Source organism: Carassius gibelio, chromosome B19, assembly GCF_023724105.1.
Source record: "Carassius gibelio isolate Cgi1373 ecotype wild population from Czech Republic chromosome B19, carGib1.2-hapl.c, whole genome shotgun sequence".
Lineage (NCBI taxonomy): Eukaryota > Metazoa > Chordata > Actinopteri > Cypriniformes > Cyprinidae > Carassius > Carassius gibelio.
In genome coordinates, this window is record NC_068414.1 from 3,192,083 (window position 1) to 3,210,913 (window position 18,831).

Consider the following 18,831-nt stretch of genomic DNA (forward strand, 5'->3'; position numbering starts at 1 on the left):
GAAGCAGAACTCCTTCTGTGACCTGCCACTCCAACCAAACATTTTGGATGGATCATTCGGAAGACGAAAAGAACCAGCTCTCCCCGTCGGGGAATCGAACCCCGGTCTTCCGCGTGACAGGCGGAGATACTGTCCACTATACTAACGAGGAGACGTGCATGCTGCCGTTTCCCCCCCAACTGACGGCACTGCACTGACATAACTAAACAATGCATGGCTTCTTCTGACGCAGACCCAGCCCTAGCACCGTAAAATTTCTGATGGACCCATCATTAGCTGAAGTCGCATAACACTTGGAACACTACCCGAAGCAGGGGTCATTGTTTGGACTCTTTTTTTTTTTTTTTTTTTTTAATTGCGCTTTAAACAAAAAGTATTGCGTCAATGCAACTGAACAACATTAATTAGGAACACAGTGCGTCAAAAAGCAAAATGACAGTTAAAGGCATTTCGTTATTGAACTCTTTGATGACATCATTCAGCTAAGTTCAGTTTAAATAGTATCTGTGCAATAATTTGCAATCAAGTCAACGATATCGCTGTACATGAAGTGTCCCCAGCTCCGCCTGCCAGAAGCGACAGAGGGAAGAAACCAAAACTCGATCGGTGAAAGGATGGAGAAAAAACCCGGTGAGAAACCAGGCTCAGTCGGGGAGACAGTTCTCCCCTTGTCAGACGAAACCAGTAGATCAGCTCCAGGCTGCAGGAATGTCAGACTGTGCAGAAGAATCATCTGTTTCCTGTGGACTTGTCCAGGTGGTCTTTACAGGGGATTTGTATCTGCGGCTCATCTAGTTGTCACGGTCTCCGCTGTGTTTCTGGGCCATAGAGGTCCTTTCTAGGTGTTGATCCACCATCTTCTCTGGATACGGACTGGATCCGGGTGACTGAAGCGGATACAGACTGGATCTGGTGGCTACGGTGAACTCGGAATAAGGGATTTCTTTAAAAGACTTTTTTTTTCATATAAGATTTTATCCAACTTTTCAGATAGAGGCATGAGAAAGAGATTGCCTTGATTGGGCTTTTGGTTATTGGTGGACAGAGAGGACTTTTTTGAGTTTTACTCCTCCCTTTTGGAGTAGGGGGGGGGGTGCTGACGAAACACATGTGGGCAGGCATTGTCACCCTTGATGACCCTTGGCGAGCGTAGTAGTTTAACAGAGGCAGCGCACAGGCCCGAGGGTTTGGAGACACAGCTCGAGTTTCTCTTCATTGTCGCATACATCTTTCGCCTTTTACTAAAGATTTCCGTGGAGGGGAACTTTTGAGAGTGACCTGTATTTTTGGGTGCTCTGCTCACAGCAGAGCTACATCGAAATGTCAAGAGCAGAATCAGTTTGACCGTCCGGCAGCATGCTGCGAGAGGGCTTGCCACTGGTCGTCGTCTGAATAGGCACTCTCTGCGTTTGACCACTTCGTGTTTATTTAGCCGGATGGGAAGGCAGCGCTTTCTTGTACGTGACGGGATGCAAATTCTTGAAGGCTCTCTTTAGTGACGGGTCCAAACAAAGATCTCATCTGCTCCTCTAGCCCTATCGGCGACTCGTGCACTTCGAGCCTTCTTAGTGACGGCGCAAGTTGCTGACTGCTGACTGCGTTGGTGGTATAGTGGTGAGCATAGCTGCCTTCCAAGCAGTTGACCCGGATTCGATTCCCGGCCAACGCATGTCCTTTGGCTCGGGCTGACGTCGAAGCAGAACTCCCTCTGTGACCTGTGCCTCCACCCAAAACTTTTGGATGGAATAATTTCGGATGGACCCATCATTAGCTGAAGTCGCATAACACTTGCAACACTACCCGTAGCAGGGGTCATTGTTTGGACTCTTTTTTTTTTTTTTTTTTTTTTTTTTAATTGCGCTTTAAACAAAAAGTATTGTGTCAATGCAACTGAACAACATTTATTAGGAACACAGTGCGTCAATAAAGCTACTGACTTCCGCCTGCGTTGGTGGTACAGTGGTGAGCATAGCTGCCTTCCAAGCAGTTGACCCGGGTTCGATTCCCGGCCAACGCATGTCCTTTGGCTCGGGCTGACGTCGAAGCAGAACTCCTTCTGTGACCTGCGACTCCAACCAAACATTTTGGATGGATCATTCGGAAGACGAAAAGAACCAGCTCTCCCCGTCGGGGAATCGAACCCCGGTCTTCCGCGTGACAGGCGGAGATACTGTCCACTATACTAACGAGGAGCCGTGCATGCTGCAGTTTCCCCCCCAACTGACGGCACTGCACTGACATAACTAAACAATGCATGGCTTCTTCTGACGCAGACCCAGCCCTAGCACCGTAAAATTTCTGATGGACCCATCATTAGCTGAAGTCGCATAACACTTGGAACACTACCCGTAGCAGGGGTCATTGTTTGGACTCTTTTTTTTTTTTTTTTTTTTTTTAAATTGCGCTTTAAACAAAAAGTATCGCGTCAATGCAACTGAACAACATTAATTAGGAACACAGTGCGTCAAAAAGCAAAATGACAGTTAAAGGCATTTCGTTATTGAACTCTTTGATGACATCATTCAGCTAAGTTCAGTTTAAATAGTATCTGTGCAATAATTTGCAATCAAGTCAACGATATCGCTGTACATGAAGTGTCCCCAGCTCCGCCTGCCAGAAGCGACAGAGGGAAGAAACCAAAACTCGATCGGTGAAAGGATGGAGAAAAAACCCGGTGAGAAACCAGGCTCAGTCGGGGAGACAGTTCTCCCCTTGTCAGACGAAACTAGTAGATCAGCTCCAGGCTGCAGGAATGTCAGACTGTGCAGAAGAATCATCTGTTTCCTGTGGACTTGTCCAGGTGGTCTTTACAGGGGATTTGTATCTGCGGCTCATCTAGTTGTCACGGTCTCCGCTGTGTTTCTGGGCCATAGAGGTCCTTTCTAGGTGTTGATCCACCATCTTCTCTGGATACGGACTGGATCCGGGTGACTGAAGCGGATACAGACTGGATCTGGTGGCTACGGTGAACTCGGAATAAGGGATTTCTTTAAAAGACTTTTTTTTTCATATAAGATTTTATCCAACTTTTCAGATAGAGGCATGAGAAAGAGATTGCCTTGATTGGGCTTTTGGTTATTGGTGGACAGAGAGGACTTTTTTGAGTTTTACTCCTCCCTTTTGGAGTAGGGGGGGGGGGGGGGGTGCTGACGAAACACATGTGGGCAGGCATTGTCACCCTTGATGACCCTTGGCGAGCGTAGTAGTTTAACAGAGGCAGCGCACAGGCCCGAGGGTTTGGAGACACAGCTCGAGTTTCTCTTCATTGTCGCATAAATCTTTCGCCTTTTACTAAAGATTTCCGTGGAGGGGAACTTTTGAGAGTGACCTGTATTTTTGGGTGCTCTGCTCACAGCAGAGCTACATTGAAAAGTCAAGAGCAGAATCAGTTTGACCGTCCGGCAGCATGCTGTGAGAGGGCTTGCCACTGGTCGTCGTCTGAATAGGCACTCTCTGCGTTTGACCACTTCGTGTTTATTTAGCCGGATGGGAAGGCAGCGCTTTCTTGTACGTGACGGAATGCAAATTCTTGAAGGCTCTCTTTAGTGACGGGTCCAAACAAAGATCTCATCTGCTCCTCTAGCCCTATCGGCGACTCGTGCACTTCGAGCCTTCTTAGTGACGGCGCAAGTTGCTGACTGCTGACTGCGTTGGTGGTATAGTGGTGAGCATAGCTGCCTTCCAAGCAGTTGACCCGGATTCGATTCCCGGCCAACGCATGTCCTTTGGCTCGGGCTGACGTCGAAGCAGAACTCCCTCTGTGACCTGTGCCTCCACCCAAAACTTTTGGATGGAATAATTTCGGATGGACCCATCATTAGCTGAAGTCGCATAACACTTGCAACACTACCCGTAGCAGGGGTCATTGTTTGGACTCTTTTTTTTTTTTTTTTTTTTTAATTGCGCTTTAAACAAAAAGTATTGTGTCAATGCAACTGAACAACATTTATTAGGAACACAGTGCATCAATAAAGCTACTGACTTCCGCCTGCGTTGGTGGTATAGTGGTGAGCATAGCTGCCTTCCAAGCAGTTGACCCGGGTTCGATTCCCGGCCAACGCATGTCCTTTGGCTCGGGCTGACGTCGAAGCAGAACTCCTTCTGTGACCTGCCACTCCAACCAAACATTTTGGATGGATCATTCGGAAGACGAAAAGAACCAGCTCTCCCCGTCGGGGAATCGAACCCCGGTCTTCCGCGTGACAGGCGGAGATACTGTCCACTATACTAACGAGGAGACGTGCATGCTGCCGTTTCCCCCCCAACTGACGGCACTGCACTGACATAACTAAACAATGCATGGCTTCTTCTGACGCAGACCCAGCCCTAGCACCGTAAAATTTCTGATGGACCCATCATTAGCTGAAGTCGCATAACACTTGGAACACTACCCGAAGCAGGGGTCATTGTTTGGACTCTTTTTTTTTTTTTTTTTTTTTAATTGCGCTTTAAACAAAAAGTATTGCGTCAATGCAACTGAACAACATTAATTAGGAACACAGTGCGTCAAAAAGCAAAATGACAGTTAAAGGCATTTCGTTATTGAACTCTTTGATGACATCATTCAGCTAAGTTCAGTTTAAATAGTATCTGTGCAATAATTTGCAATCAAGTCAACGATATCGCTGTACATGAAGTGTCCCCAGCTCCGCCTGCCAGAAGCGACAGAGGGAAGAAACCAAAACTCGATCGGTGAAAGGATGGAGAAAAAACCCGGTGAGAAACCAGGCTCAGTCGGGGAGACAGTTCTCCCCTTGTCAGACGAAACCAGTAGATCAGCTCCAGGCTGCAGGAATGTCAGACTGTGCAGAAGAATCATCTGTTTCCTGTGGACTTGTCCAGGTGGTCTTTACAGGGGATTTGTATCTGCGGCTCATCTAGTTGTCACGGTCTCCGCTGTGTTTCTGGGCCATAGAGGTCCTTTCTAGGTGTTGATCCACCATCTTCTCTGGATACGGACTGGATCCGGGTGACTGAAGCGGATACAGACTGGATCTGGTGGCTACGGTGAACTCGGAATAAGGGATTTCTTTAAAAGACTTTTTTTTTCATATAAGATTTTATCCAACTTTTCAGATAGAGGCATGAGAAAGAGATTGCCTTGATTGGGCTTTTGGTTATTGGTGGACAGAGAGGACTTTTTTGAGTTTTACTCCTCCCTTTTGGAGTAGGGGGGGGGTGCTGACGAAACACATGTGGGCAGGCATTGTCACCCTTGATGACCCTTGGCGAGCGTAGTAGTTTAACAGAGGCAGCGCACAGGCCCGAGGGTTTGGAGACACAGCTCGAGTTTCTCTTCATTGTCGCATACATCTTTCGCCTTTTACTAAAGATTTCCGTGGAGGGGAACTTTTGAGAGTGACCTGTATTTTTGGGTGCTCTGCTCACAGCAGAGCTACATCGAAATGTCAAGAGCAGAATCAGTTTGACCGTCCGGCAGCATGCTGCGAGAGGGCTTGCCACTGGTCGTCGTCTGAATAGGCACTCTCTGCGTTTGACCACTTCGTGTTTATTTAGCAGGATGGGAAGGCAGCGCTTTCTTGTACGTGACGGGATGCAAATTCTTGAAGGCTCTCTTTAGTGACGGGTCCAAACAAAGATCTCATCTGCTCCTCTAGCCCTATCGGCGACTCGTGCACTTCGAGCCTTCTTAGTGACGGCGCAAGTTGCTGACTGCTGACTGCGTTGGTGGTATAGTGGTGAGCATAGCTGCCTTCCAAGCAGTTGACCCGGATTCGATTCCCGGCCAACGCATGTCCTTTGGCTCGGGCTGACGTCGAAGCAGAACTCCCTCTGTGACCTGTGCCTCCACCCAAAACTTTTGGATGGAATAATTTCGGATGGACCCATCATTAGCTGAAGTCGCATAACACTTGCAACACTACCCGTAGCAGGGGTCATTGTTTGGACTCTTTTTTTTTTTTTTTTTTTTTTTTTTAATTGCGCTTTAAACAAAAAGTATTGTGTCAATGCAACTGAACAACATTTATTAGGAACACAGTGCGTCAATAAAGCTACTGACTTCCGCCTGCGTTGGTGGTACAGTGGTGAGCATAGCTGCCTTCCAAGCAGTTGACCCGGGTTCGATTCCCGGCCAACGCATGTCCTTTGGCTCGGGCTGACGTCGAAGCAGAACTCCTTCTGTGACCTGTGACTCCAACCAAACATTTTGGATGGATCATTCGGAAGACGAAAAGAACCAGCTCTCCCCGTCGGGGAATCGAACCCCGGTCTTCCGCGTGACAGGCGGAGATACTGTCCACTATACTAACGAGGAGCCGTGCATGCTGCAGTTTCCCCCCCAACTGACGGCACTGCACTGACATAACTAAACAATGCATGGCTTCTTCTGACGCAGACCCAGCCCTAGCACCGTAAAATTTCTGATGGACCCATCATTAGCTGAAGTCGCATAACACTTGGAACACTACCCGTAGCAGGGGTCATTGTTTGGACTCTTTTTTTTTTTTTTTTTTTTTTTAAATTGCGCTTTAAACAAAAAGTATCGCGTCAATGCAACTGAACAACATTAATTAGGAACACAGTGCGTCAAAAAGCAAAATGACAGTTAAAGGCATTTCGTTATTGAACTCTTTGATGACATCATTCAGCTAAGTTCAGTTTAAATAGTATCTGTGCAATAATTTGCAATCAAGTCAACGATATCGCTGTACATGAAGTGTCCCCAGCTCCGCCTGCCAGAAGCGACAGAGGGAAGAAACCAAAACTCGATCGGTGAAAGGATGGAGAAAAAACCCGGTGAGAAACCAGGCTCAGTCGGGGAGACAGTTCTCCCCTTGTCAGACGAAACTAGTAGATCAGCTCCAGGCTGCAGGAATGTCAGACTGTGCAGAAGAATCATCTGTTTCCTGTGGACTTGTCCAGGTGGTCTTTACAGGGGATTTGTATCTGCGGCTCATCTAGTTGTCACGGTCTCCGCTGTGTTTCTGGGCCATAGAGGTCCTTTCTAGGTGTTGATCCACCATCTTCTCTGGATACGGACTGGATCCGGGTGACTGAAGCGGATACAGACTGGATCTGGTGGCTACGGTGAACTCGGAATAAGGGATTTCTTTAAAAGACTTTTTTTTTCATATAAGATTTTATCCAACTTTTCAGATAGAGGCATGAGAAAGAGATTGCCTTGATTGGGCTTTTGGTTATTGGTGGACAGAGAGGACTTTTTTGAGTTTTACTCCTCCCTTTTGGAGTAGGGGGGGGGGGGGTGCTGACGAAACACATGTGGGCAGGCATTGTCACCCTTGATGACCCTTGGCGAGCGTAGTAGTTTAACAGAGGCAGCGCACAGGCCCGAGGGTTTGGAGACACAGCTCGAGTTTCTCTTCATTGTCGCATAAATCTTTCGCCTTTTACTAAAGATTTCCGTGGAGGGGAACTTTTGAGAGTGACCTGTATTTTTGGGTGCTCTGCTCACAGCAGAGCTACATTGAAAAGTCAAGAGCAGAATCAGTTTGACCGTCCGGCAGCATGCTGTGAGAGGGCTTGCCACTGGTCGTCGTCTGAATAGGCACTCTCTGCGTTTGACCACTTCGTGTTTATTTAGCCGGATGGGAAGGCAGCGCTTTCTTGTACGTGACGGAATGCAAATTCTTGAAGGCTCTCTTTAGTGACGGGTCCAAACAAAGATCTCATCTGCTCCTCTAGCCCTATCGGCGACTCGTGCACTTCGAGCCTTCTTAGTGACGGCGCAAGTTGCTGACTGCTGACTGCGTTGGTGGTATAGTGGTGAGCATAGCTGCCTTCCAAGCAGTTGACCCGGATTCGATTCCCGGCCAACGCATGTCCTTTGGCTCGGGCTGACGTCGAAGCAGAACTCCCTCTGTGACCTGTGCCTCCACCCAAAACTTTTGGATGGAATAATTTCGGATGGACCCATCATTAGCTGAAGTCGCATAACACTTGCAACACTACCCGTAGCAGGGGTCATTGTTTGGACTCTTTTTTTTTTTTTTTTTTTTTAATTGCGCTTTAAACAAAAAGTATTGTGTCAATGCAACTGAACAACATTTATTAGGAACACAGTGCATCAATAAAGCTACTGACTTCCGCCTGCGTTGGTGGTATAGTGGTGAGCATAGCTGCCTTTCAAGCAGTTGACCCGGGTTCGATTCCCGGCCAACGCATGTCCTTTGGCTCGGGCTGACGTCGAAGCAGAACTCCTTCTGTGACCTGCCACTCCAACCAAACATTTTGGATGGATCATTCGGAAGACGAAAAGAACCAGCTCTCCCCGTCGGGGAATCGAACCCCGGTCTTCCGCGTGACAGGCGGAGATACTGTCCACTATACTAACGAGGAGACGTGCATGCTGCCGTTTCCCCCCCAACTGACGGCACTGCACTGACATAACTAAACAATGCATGGCTTCTTCTGACGCAGACCCAGCCCTAGCACCGTAAAATTTCTGATGGACCCATCATTAGCTGAAGTCGCATAACACTTGGAACACTACCCGAAGCAGGGGTCATTGTTTGGACTCTTTTTTTTTTTTTTTTTTTTTAATTGCGCTTTAAACAAAAAGTATTGCGTCAATGCAACTGAACAACATTAATTAGGAACACAGTGCGTCAAAAAGCAAAATGACAGTTAAAGGCATTTCGTTATTGAACTCTTTGATGACATCATTCAGCTAAGTTCAGTTTAAATAGTATCTGTGCAATAATTTGCAATCAAGTCAACGATATCGCTGTACATGAAGTGTCCCCAGCTCCGCCTGCCAGAAGCGACAGAGGGAAGAAACCAAAACTCGATCGGTGAAAGGATGGAGAAAAAACCCGGTGAGAAACCAGGCTCAGTCGGGGAGACAGTTCTCCCCTTGTCAGACGAAACCAGTAGATCAGCTCCAGGCTGCAGGAATGTCAGACTGTGCAGAAGAATCATCTGTTTCCTGTGGACTTGTCCAGGTGGTCTTTACAGGGGATTTGTATCTGCGGCTCATCTAGTTGTCACGGTCTCCGCTGTGTTTCTGGGCCATAGAGGTCCTTTCTAGGTGTTGATCCACCATCTTCTCTGGATACGGACTGGATCCGGGTGACTGAAGCGGATACAGACTGGATCTGGTGGCTACGGTGAACTCGGAATAAGGGATTTCTTTAAAAGACTTTTTTTTTCATATAAGATTTTATCCAACTTTTCAGATAGAGGCATGAGAAAGAGATTGCCTTGATTGGGCTTTTGGTTATTGGTGGACAGAGAGGACTTTTTTGAGTTTTACTCCTCCCTTTTGGAGTAGGGGGGGGGTGCTGACGAAACACATGTGGGCAGGCATTGTCACCCTTGATGACCCTTGGCGAGCGTAGTAGTTTAACAGAGGCAGCGCACAGGCCCGAGGGTTTGGAGACACAGCTCGAGTTTCTCTTCATTGTCGCATACATCTTTCGCCTTTTACTAAAGATTTCCGTGGAGGGGAACTTTTGAGAGTGACCTGTATTTTTGGGTGCTCTGCTCACAGCAGAGCTACATCGAAATGTCAAGAGCAGAATCAGTTTGACCGTCCGGCAGCATGCTGCGAGAGGGCTTGCCACTGGTCGTCGTCTGAATAGGCACTCTCTGCGTTTGACCACTTCGTGTTTATTTAGCCGGATGGGAAGGCAGCGCTTTCTTGTACGTGACGGGATGCAAATTCTTGAAGGCTCTCTTTAGTGACGGGTCCAAACAAAGATCTCATCTGCTCCTCTAGCCCTATCGGCGACTCGTGCACTTCGAGCCTTCTTAGTGACGGCGCAAGTTGCTGACTGCTGACTGCGTTGGTGGTATAGTGGTGAGCATAGCTGCCTTCCAAGCAGTTGACCCGGATTCGATTCCCGGCCAACGCATGTCCTTTGGCTCGGGCTGACGTCGAAGCAGAACTCCCTCTGTGACCTGTGCCTCCACCCAAAACTTTTGGATGGAATAATTTCGGATGGACCCATCATTAGCTGAAGTCGCATAACACTTGCAACACTACCCGTAGCAGGGGTCATTGTTTGGACTCTTTTTTTTTTTTTTTTTTTTTTTTTTAATTGCGCTTTAAACAAAAAGTATTGTGTCAATGCAACTGAACAACATTTATTAGGAACACAGTGCGTCAATAAAGCTACTGACTTCCGCCTGCGTTGGTGGTATAGTGGTGAGCATAGCTGCCTTCCAAGCAGTTGACCCGGGTTCGATTCCCGGCCAACGCATGTCCTTTGGCTCGGGCTGACGTCGAAGCAGAACTCCTTCTGTGACCTGCGACTCCAACCAAACATTTTGGATGGATCATTCGGAAGACGAAAAGAACCAGCTCTCCCCGTCGGGGAATCGAACCCCGGTCTTCCGCGTGACAGGCGGAGATACTGTCCACTATACTAACGAGGAGCCGTGCATGCTGCAGTTTCCCCCCCAACTGACGGCACTGCACTGACATAACTAAACAATGCATGGCTTCTTCTGACGCAGACCCAGCCCTAGCACCGTAAAATTTCTGATGGACCCATCATTAGCTGAAGTCGCATAACACTTGGAACACTACCCGTAGCAGGGGTCATTGTTTGGACTCTTTTTTTTTTTTTTTTTTTTTTTAAATTGCGCTTTAAACAAAAAGTATCGCGTCAATGCAACTGAACAACATTAATTAGGAACACAGTGCGTCAAAAAGCAAAATGACAGTTAAAGGCATTTCGTTATTGAACTCTTTGATGACATCATTCAGCTAAGTTCAGTTTAAATAGTATCTGTGCAATAATTTGCAATCAAGTTAACGATATCGCTGTACATGAAGTGTCCCCAGCTCCGCCTGCCAGAAGCGACAGAGGGAAGAAACCAAAACTCGATCGGTGAAAGGATGGAGAAAAAACCCGGTGAGAAACCAGGCTCAGTCGGGGAGACAGTTCTCCCCTTGTCAGACGAAACCAGTAGATCAGCTCCAGGCTGCAGGAATGTCAGACTGTGCAGAAGAATCATCTGTTTCCTGTGGACTTGTCCAGGTGGTCTTTACAGGGGATTTGTATCTGCGGCTCATCTAGTTGTCACGGTCTCCGCTGTGTTTCTGGGCCATAGAGGTCCTTTCTAGGTGTTGATCCACCATCTTCTCTGGATACGGACTGGATCCGGGTGACTGAAGCGGATACAGACTGGATCTGGTGGCTACGGTGAACTCGGAATAAGGGATTTCTTTAAAAGACTTTTTTTTTCATATAAGATTTTATCCAACTTTTCAGATAGAGGCATGAGAAAGAGATTGCCTTGATTGGGCTTTTGGTTATTGGTGGACAGAGAGGACTTTTTTGAGTTTTACTCCTCCCTTTTGGAGTAGGGGGGGGGGGTGCTGACGAAACACATGTGGGCAGGCATTGTCACCCTTGATGACCCTTGGCGAGCGTAGTAGTTTAACAGAGCCAGCGCACAGGCCCGAGGGTTTGGAGACACAGCTCGAGTTTCTCTTCATTGTCGCATAAATCTTTCGCCTTTTACTAAAGATTTCCGTGGAGGGGAACTTTTGAGAGTGACCTGTATTTTTGGGTGCTCTGCTCACAGCAGAGCTACATTGAAAAGTCAAGAGCAGAATCAGTTTGACCGTCCGGCAGCATGCTGTGAGAGGGCTTGCCACTGGTCGTCGTCTGAATAGGCACTCTCTGCGTTTGACCACTTCGTGTTTATTTAGCCGGATGGGAAGGCAGCGCTTTCTTGTACGTGACGGAATGCAAATTCTTGAAGGCTCTCTTTAGTGACGGGTCCAAACAAAGATCTCATCTGCTCCTCTAGCCCTATCGGCGACTCGTGCACTTCGAGCCTTCTTAGTGACGGCGCAAGTTGCTGACTGCTGACTGCGTTGGTGGTATAGTGGTGAGCATAGCTGCCTTCCAAGCAGTTGACCCGGATTCGATTCCCGGCCAACGCATGTCCTTTGGCTCGGGCTGACGTCGAAGCAGAACTCCCTCTGTGACCTGTGCCTCCACCCAAAACTTTTGGATGGAATAATTTCGGATGGACCCATCATTAGCTGAAGTCGCATAACACTTGCAACACTACCCGTAGCAGGGGTCATTGTTTGGACTCTTTTTTTTTTTTTTTTTTTTTTTTTTTTAACAAAAAGTATTGTGTCAATGCAACTGAACAACATTTATTAGGAACACAGTGCATCAATAAAGCTACTGACTTCCGCCTGCGTTGGTGGTATAGTGGTGAGCATAGCTGCCTTCCAAGCAGTTGACCCGGGTTCGATTCCCGGCCAACGCATGTCCTTTGGCTCGGGCTGACGTCGAAGCAGAACTCCTTCTGTGACCTGCCACTCCAACCAAACATTTTGGATGGATCATTCGGAAGACGAAAAGAACCAGCTCTCCCCGTCGGGGAATCGAACCCCGGTCTTCCGCGTGACAGGCGGAGATACTGTCCACTATACTAACGAGGAGACGTGCATGCTGCCGTTTCCCCCCCAACTCACGGCACTGCACTGACATAACTAAACAATGCATGGCTTCTTCTGACGCAGACCCAGCCCTAGCACCGTAAAATTTCTGATGGACCCATCATTAGCTGAAGTCGCATAACACTTGGAACACTACCCGTAGCAGGGGTCATTGTTTGGACTCTTTTTTTTTTTTTTTTTTTTTAATTGCGCTTTAAACAAAAAGTATTGCGTCAATGCAACTGAACAACATTAATTAGGAACACAGTGCGTCAAAAAGCAAAATGACAGTTAAAGGCATTTCGTTATTGAACTCTTTGATGACATCATTCAGCTAAGTTCAGTTTAAATAGTATCTGTGCAATAATTTGCAATCAAGTCAACGATATCGCTGTACATGAAGTGTCCCCAGCTCCGCCTGCCAGAAGCGACAGAGGGAAGAAACCAAAACTCGATCGGTGAAAGGATGGAGAAAAAACCCGGTGAGAAACCAGGCTCAGTCGGGGAGACAGTTCTCCCCTTGTCAGACGAAACCAGCAGATCAGCTCCAGGCTGCAGGAATGTCAGACTGTGCAGAAGAATCATCTGTTTCCTGTGGTCTTGTCCAGGTGGTCTTTACAGGGGATTTGTATCTGCGGCTCATCTAGTTGTCACGGTCTCCGCTGTGTTTCTGGGCCATAGAGGTCCTTTCTAGGTGTTGATCCACCATCTTCTCTGGATACGGACTGGATCCGAGTGACTGAAGCGGATACAGACTGGATCTGGTGGCTACGGTGACCTCGGAATAAGGGATTTCTTTAAAAGACTTTTTTTTTCATATAAGATTTTATCCAACTTTTCAGATAGAGGCATGAGAAAGAGATTGCCTTGATTGGGCTTTTGGTTATTGGTGGACAGAGAGGACTTTTTTGAGTTTTACTCCTCCCTTTTGGAGTAGGGGGGGGGGTGCTGACGAAACACATGTGGGCAGGCATTGTCACCCTTGATGACCCTTGGCGAGCGTAGTAGTTTAACAGAGGCAGCGCACAGGCCCGAGGGTTTGGAGACACAGCTCGAGTTTCTCTTCATTGTCGCATAAATCTTTCGCCTTTTACTAAAGATTTCCGTGGAGGGGAACTTTTGAGAGTGACCTGTATTTTTGGGTGCTCTGCTCACAGCAGAGCTACATTGAAAAGTCAAGAGCAGAATCAGTTTGACCGTCCGGCAGCATGCTGTGAGAGGGCTTGCCACTGGTCGTCGTCTGAATAGGCACTCTCTGCGTTTGACCACTTCGTGTTTATTTAGCCGGATGGGAAGGCAGCGCTTTCTTGTACGTGACGGAATGCAAATTCTTGAAGGCCCTCTTTAGTGACGGGTCCAAACAAAGATCTCATCTGCTCCTCTAGCCCTATCGGCGACTCGTGCACTTCGAGCCTTCTTAGTGACGGCGCAAGTTGCTGACTGCTGACTGCGTTGGTGGTATAGTGGTGAGCATAGCTGCCTTCCAAGCAGTTGACCCGGATTCGATTCCCGGCCAACGCATGTCCTTTGGCTCGGGCTGACGTCGAAGCAGAACTCCCTCTGTGACCTGTGCCTCCACCCAAAACTTTTGGATGGAATAATTTCGGATGGACCCATCATTAGCTGAAGTCGCATAACACTTGCAACACTACCCGTAGCAGGGGTCATTGTTTGGACTCTTTTTTTTTTTTTTTTTTTTTTTTTTTTAATTGCGCTTTAAACAAAAAGTATTGTGTCAATGCAACTGAACAACATTTATTAGGAACACAGTGCATCAATAAAGCTACTGACTTCCGCCTGCGTTGGTGGTATAGTGGTGAGCATAGCTGCCTTCCAAGCAGTTGACCCGGGTTCGATTCCCGGCCAACGCATGTCCTTTGGCTCGGGCTGACGTCGAAGCAGAACTCCTTCTGTGACCTGCCACTCCAACCAAACATTTTGGATGGATCATTCGGAAGACGAAAAGAACCAGCTCTCCCCGTCGGGGAATCGAACCCCGGTCTTCCGCGTGACAGGCGGAGATACTGTCCACTATACTAACGAGGAGACGTGCATGCTGCCGTTTCCCCCCCAACTGACGGCACTGCACTGACATAACTAAACAATGCATGGCTTCTTCTGACGCAGACCCAGCCCTAGCACCGTAAAATTTCTGATGGACCCATCATTAGCTGAAGTCGCATAACACTTGGAACACTACCCGTAGCAGGGGTCATTGTTTGGACTCTTTTTTTTTTTTTTTTTTTTTTAATTGCGCTTTAAACAAAAAGTATTGCGTCAATGCAACTGAACAACATTAATTAGGAACACAGTGCGTCAAAAAGCAAAATGACAGTTAAAGGCATTTCGTTATTGAACTCTTTGATGACATCATTCAGCTAAGTTCAGTTTAAATAGTATCTGTGCAATAATTTGCAATCAAGTCAACGATATCGCTGTACATGAAGTGTCCCCAGCTCCGCCTGCCAGAAGCGACAGAGGGAAGAAACCAAAACTCGATCGGTGAAAGGATGGAGAAAAAACCCGGTGAGAAACCAGGCTCAGTCGGGGAGACAGTTCTCCCCTTGTCAGACGAAACCAGCAGATCAGCTCCAGGCTGCAGGAATGTCAGACTGTGCAGAAGAATCATCTGTTTCCTGTGGACTTGTCCAGGTGGTCTTTACAGGGGATTTGTATCTGCGGCTCATCTAGTTGTCACGGTCTCCGCTGTGTTTCTGGGCCATAGAGGTCCTTTCTAGGTGTTGATCCACCATCTTCTCTGGATACGGACTGGATCCGAGTGACTGAAGCGGATACAGACTGGATCTGGTGGCTACGGTGACCTCGGAATAAGGGATTTCTTTAAAAGACTTTTTTTTTCATATAAGATTTTATCCAACTTTTCAGATAGAGGCATGAGAAAGAGATTGCCTTGATTGGGCTTTTGGTTATTGGTGGACAGAGAGGACTTTTTTGAGTTTTACTCCTCCCTTTTGGAGTAGGGGGGGGGGGTGCTGACGAAACACATGTGGGCAGGCATTGTCACCCTTGATGACCCTTGGCGAGCGTAGTAGTTTAACAGAGGCAGCGCACAGGCCCGAGGGTTTGGAGACACAGCTCGAGTTTCTCTTCATTGTCGCATAAATCTTTCGCCTTTTACTAAAGATTTCCGTGGAGGGGAACTTTTGAGAGTGACCTGTATTTTTGGGTGCTCTGCTCACAGCAGAGCTACATCGAAATGTCAAGAGCAGAATCAGTTTGACCCTCCGACAGCATGCTGCGAGAGGGCTTGCCACTGGTCGTCGTCTGAATAGGCACTCTCTGCGTTTGACCACTTCGTGTTTATTTAGCCGGATGGGAAGGCAGCGCTTTCTTGTACGTGACGGGATGCAAATTCTTGAAGGCTCTCTTTAGTGACGGGTCCAAACAAAGATCTCATCTGCTCCTCTAGCCCTATCGGCGACTCGTGCACTTCGAGCCTTCTTAGTGACGGCGCAAGTTGCTGACTGCTGACTGCGTTGGTGGTATAGTGGTGAGCATAGCTGCCTTCCAAGCAGTTGACCCCGGATTCGATTCCCGGCCAACGCATATGCTTTGGCTCGGGCTGACGTCGAAGCAGAACTCCCTCTGTGTTTGGACTCTTTTTTTTTTTTTTTTTTTTTTTTTTTTAATTGCGCTTTAAACAAAAAGTATTGTGTCAATGCAACTGAACAACATTTATTAGGAACACAGTGCATCAATAAAGCTACTGACTTCCGCCTGCGTTGGTGGTATAGTGGTGAGCATAGCTGCCTTCCAAGCAGTTGACCCGGGTTCGATTCCCGGCCAACGCATGTCCTTTGGCTCGGGCTGACGTCGAAGCAGAACTCCTTCTGTGACCTGCCACTCCAACCAAACATTTTGGATGGATCATTCGGAAGACGAAAAGAACCAGCTCTCCCCGTCGGGGAATCGAACCCCGGTCTTCCGCGTGACAGGCGGAGATACTGTCCACTATACTAACGAGGAGACGTGCATGCTGCCGTTTCCCCCCCAACTCACGGCACTGCACTGACATAACTAAACAATGCATGGCTTCTTCTGACGCAGACCCAGCCCTAGCACCGTAAAATTTCTGATGGACCCATCATTAGCTGAAGTCGCATAACACTTGGAACACTACCCGTAGCAGGGGTCATTGTTTGGACTCTTTTTTTTTTTTTTTTTTTTTAATTGCGCTTTAAACAAAAAGTATTGCGTCAATGCAACTGAACAACATTAATTAGGAACACAGTGCGTCAAAAAGCAAAATGACAGTTAAAGGCATTTCGTTATTGAACTCTTTGATGACATCATTCAGCTAAGTTCAGTTTAAATAGTATCTGTGCAATAATTTGCAATCAAGTCAACGATATCGCTGTACATGAAGTGTCCCCAGCTCCGCCTGCCAGAAGCGACAGAGGGAAGAAACCAAAACTCGATCGGTGAAAGGATGGAGAAAAAACCCGGTGAGAAACCAGGCTCAGTCGGGGAGACAGTTCTCCCCTTGTCAGACGAAACCAGCAGATCAGCTCCAGGCTGCAGGAATGTCAGACTGTGCAGAAGAATCATCTGTTTCCTGTGGTCTTGTCCAGGTGGTCTTTACAGGGGATTTGTATCTGCGGCTCATCTAGTTGTCACGGTCTCCGCTGTGTTTCTGGGCCATAGAGGTCCTTTCTAGGTGTTGATCCACCATCTTCTCTGGATACGGACTGGATCCGAGTGACTGAAGCGGATACAGACTGGATCTGGTGGCTACGGTGACCTCGGAATAAGGGATTTCTTTAAAAGACTTTTTTTTTCATATAAGATTTTATCCAACTTTTCAGATAGAGGCATGAGAAAGAGATTGCCTTGATTGGGCTTTTGGTTATTGGTGGACAGAGAGGACTTTTTTGAGTTTTACTCCTCCCTTTTGGAGTAGGGGGGGGGGGGGTGCTGACGAAACACATGTGGGCAGGCATTGTCACCCTTGATGACCCTTGGCGAGCGTAGTAGTTTAACAGAGGCAGCGCACAGGCCCGAGGGTTTGGAGACACAGCTCGAGTTTCTCTTCATTGTCGCATAAATCTTTCGCCTTTTACTAAAGATTTCCGTGGAGGGGAACTTTTGAGAGTGACCTGTATTTTTGGGTGCTCTGCTCACAGCAGAGCTACATTGAAAAGTCAAGAGCAGAATCAGTTTGACCGTCCGGCAGCATGCTGTGAGAGGGCTTGCCACTGGTCGTCGTCTGAATAGGCACTCTCTGCGTTTGACCACTTCGTGTTTATTTAGCCGGATGGGAAGGCAGCGCTTTCTTGTACGTGACGGAATGCAAATTCTTGAAGGCCCTCTTTAGTGACGGGTCCAAACAAAGATCTCATCTGCTCCTCTAGCCCTATCGGCGACTCGTGCACTTCGAGCCTTCTTAGTGACGGCGCAAGTTGCTGACTGCTGACTGCGTTGGTGGTATAGTGGTGAGCATAGCTGCCTTCCAAGCAGTTGACCCGGATTCGATTCCCGGCCAACGCATGTCCTTTGGCTCGGGCTGACGTCGAAGCAGAACTCCCTCTGTGACCTGTGCCTCCACCCAAAACTTTTGGATGGAATAATTTCGGATGGACCCATCATTAGCTGAAGTCGCATAACACTTGCAACACTACCCGTAGCAGGGGTCATTGTTTGGACTCTTTTTTTTTTTTTTTTTTTTTTTTTTTTAATTGCGCTTTAAACAAAAAGTATTGTGTCAATGCAACTGAACAACATTTATTAGGAACACAGTGCATCAATAAAGCTACTGACTTCCGCCTGCGTTGGTGGTATAGTGGTGAGCATAGCTGCCTTCCAAGCAGTTGACCCGGGTTCGATTCCCGGCCAACGCATGTCCTTTGGCTCGGGCTGACGTCGAAGCAGAACTCCTTCTGTGACCTGCGACTCCAACCAAACATTTTGGATGGATCATTCGGAAGACGAAAAGAACCAGCTCTCCCCGTCGGGGAATCGAACCCCGGTCTTCCGCGTGACAGGCGGAGATACTGTCCACTATACTAACGAGGAGCCGTGCATGCTGCAGTTTCCCCCCCAACTGACGGCACTGCACTGACATAACTAAACAATGCATGGCTTCTTCTGACGCAGACCCAGCCCTAGCACCGTAAAATTTCTGATGGACCCATCATTAGCTGAAGTCGCATAACACTTGGAACACTACCCGTAGCAGGGGTCATTGTTTGGACTCTTTTTTTTTTTTTTTAAATTGCGCTTTAAACAAAAAGTATTGCGTCAATGCAACTGAACAACATTAATTAGGAACACAGTGCGTCAAAAAGCAAAATGACAGTTAAAGGCATTTCGTTATTGAACTCTTTGATGACATCATTCAGCTAAGTTCAGTTTAAATAGTATCTGTGCAATAATTTGCAATCAAGTCAACGATATCGCTGTACATGAAGTGTCCCCAGCTC

At 47.6% G+C, this 18,831-nt stretch overlaps 22 non-coding genes across 22 annotated transcripts; 12 read left to right on the forward strand and 10 right to left on the reverse strand.

The window, feature by feature from the left end:
- Positions 1 to 79: 79 nt before the first annotated feature.
- trnad-guc (transfer RNA aspartic acid (anticodon GUC)) lies at positions 80 to 151 on the reverse strand. The gene has a single exon. It is a non-coding gene; the product is annotated as a tRNA-Asp (tRNA).
- A 1,045-nt stretch (positions 152 to 1,196) lies between these two features.
- On the forward strand, positions 1,197 to 1,312 carry LOC127981001 (U5 spliceosomal RNA). Its single transcript, XR_008159996.1, has one exon. It is a non-coding gene; the product is annotated as a U5 spliceosomal RNA (small nuclear RNA).
- A 633-nt stretch (positions 1,313 to 1,945) lies between these two features.
- On the forward strand, positions 1,946 to 2,017 carry trnag-ucc (transfer RNA glycine (anticodon UCC)). The gene has a single exon. It is a non-coding gene; the product is annotated as a tRNA-Gly (tRNA).
- Positions 2,018 to 2,120: 103 nt separating this feature from the next.
- trnad-guc (transfer RNA aspartic acid (anticodon GUC)) lies at positions 2,121 to 2,192 on the reverse strand. Its single transcript has one exon. It is a non-coding gene; the product is annotated as a tRNA-Asp (tRNA).
- A 1,054-nt stretch (positions 2,193 to 3,246) lies between these two features.
- Positions 3,247 to 3,362, forward strand: LOC127980034 (U5 spliceosomal RNA). Its single transcript, XR_008159075.1, has one exon. It is a non-coding gene; the product is annotated as a U5 spliceosomal RNA (small nuclear RNA).
- An 803-nt stretch (positions 3,363 to 4,165) lies between these two features.
- On the reverse strand, positions 4,166 to 4,237 carry trnad-guc (transfer RNA aspartic acid (anticodon GUC)). The gene has a single exon. It is a non-coding gene; the product is annotated as a tRNA-Asp (tRNA).
- Positions 4,238 to 5,281: 1,044 nt separating this feature from the next.
- Positions 5,282 to 5,397, forward strand: LOC127981002 (U5 spliceosomal RNA). The gene has a single exon (XR_008159997.1). It is a non-coding gene; the product is annotated as a U5 spliceosomal RNA (small nuclear RNA).
- A 633-nt stretch (positions 5,398 to 6,030) lies between these two features.
- On the forward strand, positions 6,031 to 6,102 carry trnag-ucc (transfer RNA glycine (anticodon UCC)). Its single transcript has one exon. It is a non-coding gene; the product is annotated as a tRNA-Gly (tRNA).
- Positions 6,103 to 6,205: 103 nt separating this feature from the next.
- trnad-guc (transfer RNA aspartic acid (anticodon GUC)) lies at positions 6,206 to 6,277 on the reverse strand. Its single transcript has one exon. It is a non-coding gene; the product is annotated as a tRNA-Asp (tRNA).
- A 1,051-nt stretch (positions 6,278 to 7,328) lies between these two features.
- On the forward strand, positions 7,329 to 7,444 carry LOC127980035 (U5 spliceosomal RNA). Its single transcript, XR_008159076.1, has one exon. It is a non-coding gene; the product is annotated as a U5 spliceosomal RNA (small nuclear RNA).
- A 628-nt stretch (positions 7,445 to 8,072) lies between these two features.
- On the forward strand, positions 8,073 to 8,144 carry trnae-uuc (transfer RNA glutamic acid (anticodon UUC)). Its single transcript has one exon. It is a non-coding gene; the product is annotated as a tRNA-Glu (tRNA).
- Positions 8,145 to 8,247: 103 nt separating this feature from the next.
- On the reverse strand, positions 8,248 to 8,319 carry trnad-guc (transfer RNA aspartic acid (anticodon GUC)). Its single transcript has one exon. It is a non-coding gene; the product is annotated as a tRNA-Asp (tRNA).
- A 1,044-nt stretch (positions 8,320 to 9,363) lies between these two features.
- Positions 9,364 to 9,479, forward strand: LOC127981003 (U5 spliceosomal RNA). The gene has a single exon (XR_008159998.1). It is a non-coding gene; the product is annotated as a U5 spliceosomal RNA (small nuclear RNA).
- Positions 9,480 to 10,287: 808 nt separating this feature from the next.
- Positions 10,288 to 10,359, reverse strand: trnad-guc (transfer RNA aspartic acid (anticodon GUC)). The gene has a single exon. It is a non-coding gene; the product is annotated as a tRNA-Asp (tRNA).
- Positions 10,360 to 11,408: 1,049 nt separating this feature from the next.
- On the forward strand, positions 11,409 to 11,524 carry LOC127980036 (U5 spliceosomal RNA). Its single transcript, XR_008159077.1, has one exon. It is a non-coding gene; the product is annotated as a U5 spliceosomal RNA (small nuclear RNA).
- A 798-nt stretch (positions 11,525 to 12,322) lies between these two features.
- On the reverse strand, positions 12,323 to 12,394 carry trnad-guc (transfer RNA aspartic acid (anticodon GUC)). Its single transcript has one exon. It is a non-coding gene; the product is annotated as a tRNA-Asp (tRNA).
- A 1,045-nt stretch (positions 12,395 to 13,439) lies between these two features.
- Positions 13,440 to 13,555, forward strand: LOC127980038 (U5 spliceosomal RNA). Its single transcript, XR_008159079.1, has one exon. It is a non-coding gene; the product is annotated as a U5 spliceosomal RNA (small nuclear RNA).
- An 810-nt stretch (positions 13,556 to 14,365) lies between these two features.
- On the reverse strand, positions 14,366 to 14,437 carry trnad-guc (transfer RNA aspartic acid (anticodon GUC)). The gene has a single exon. It is a non-coding gene; the product is annotated as a tRNA-Asp (tRNA).
- A 1,047-nt stretch (positions 14,438 to 15,484) lies between these two features.
- Positions 15,485 to 15,600, forward strand: LOC127980039 (U5 spliceosomal RNA). Its single transcript, XR_008159080.1, has one exon. It is a non-coding gene; the product is annotated as a U5 spliceosomal RNA (small nuclear RNA).
- Positions 15,601 to 16,306: 706 nt separating this feature from the next.
- Positions 16,307 to 16,378, reverse strand: trnad-guc (transfer RNA aspartic acid (anticodon GUC)). Its single transcript has one exon. It is a non-coding gene; the product is annotated as a tRNA-Asp (tRNA).
- A 1,048-nt stretch (positions 16,379 to 17,426) lies between these two features.
- On the forward strand, positions 17,427 to 17,542 carry LOC127980040 (U5 spliceosomal RNA). Its single transcript, XR_008159081.1, has one exon. It is a non-coding gene; the product is annotated as a U5 spliceosomal RNA (small nuclear RNA).
- An 810-nt stretch (positions 17,543 to 18,352) lies between these two features.
- On the reverse strand, positions 18,353 to 18,424 carry trnad-guc (transfer RNA aspartic acid (anticodon GUC)). The gene has a single exon. It is a non-coding gene; the product is annotated as a tRNA-Asp (tRNA).
- Between the last annotated feature and the right edge of the window lie 407 nt (positions 18,425 to 18,831).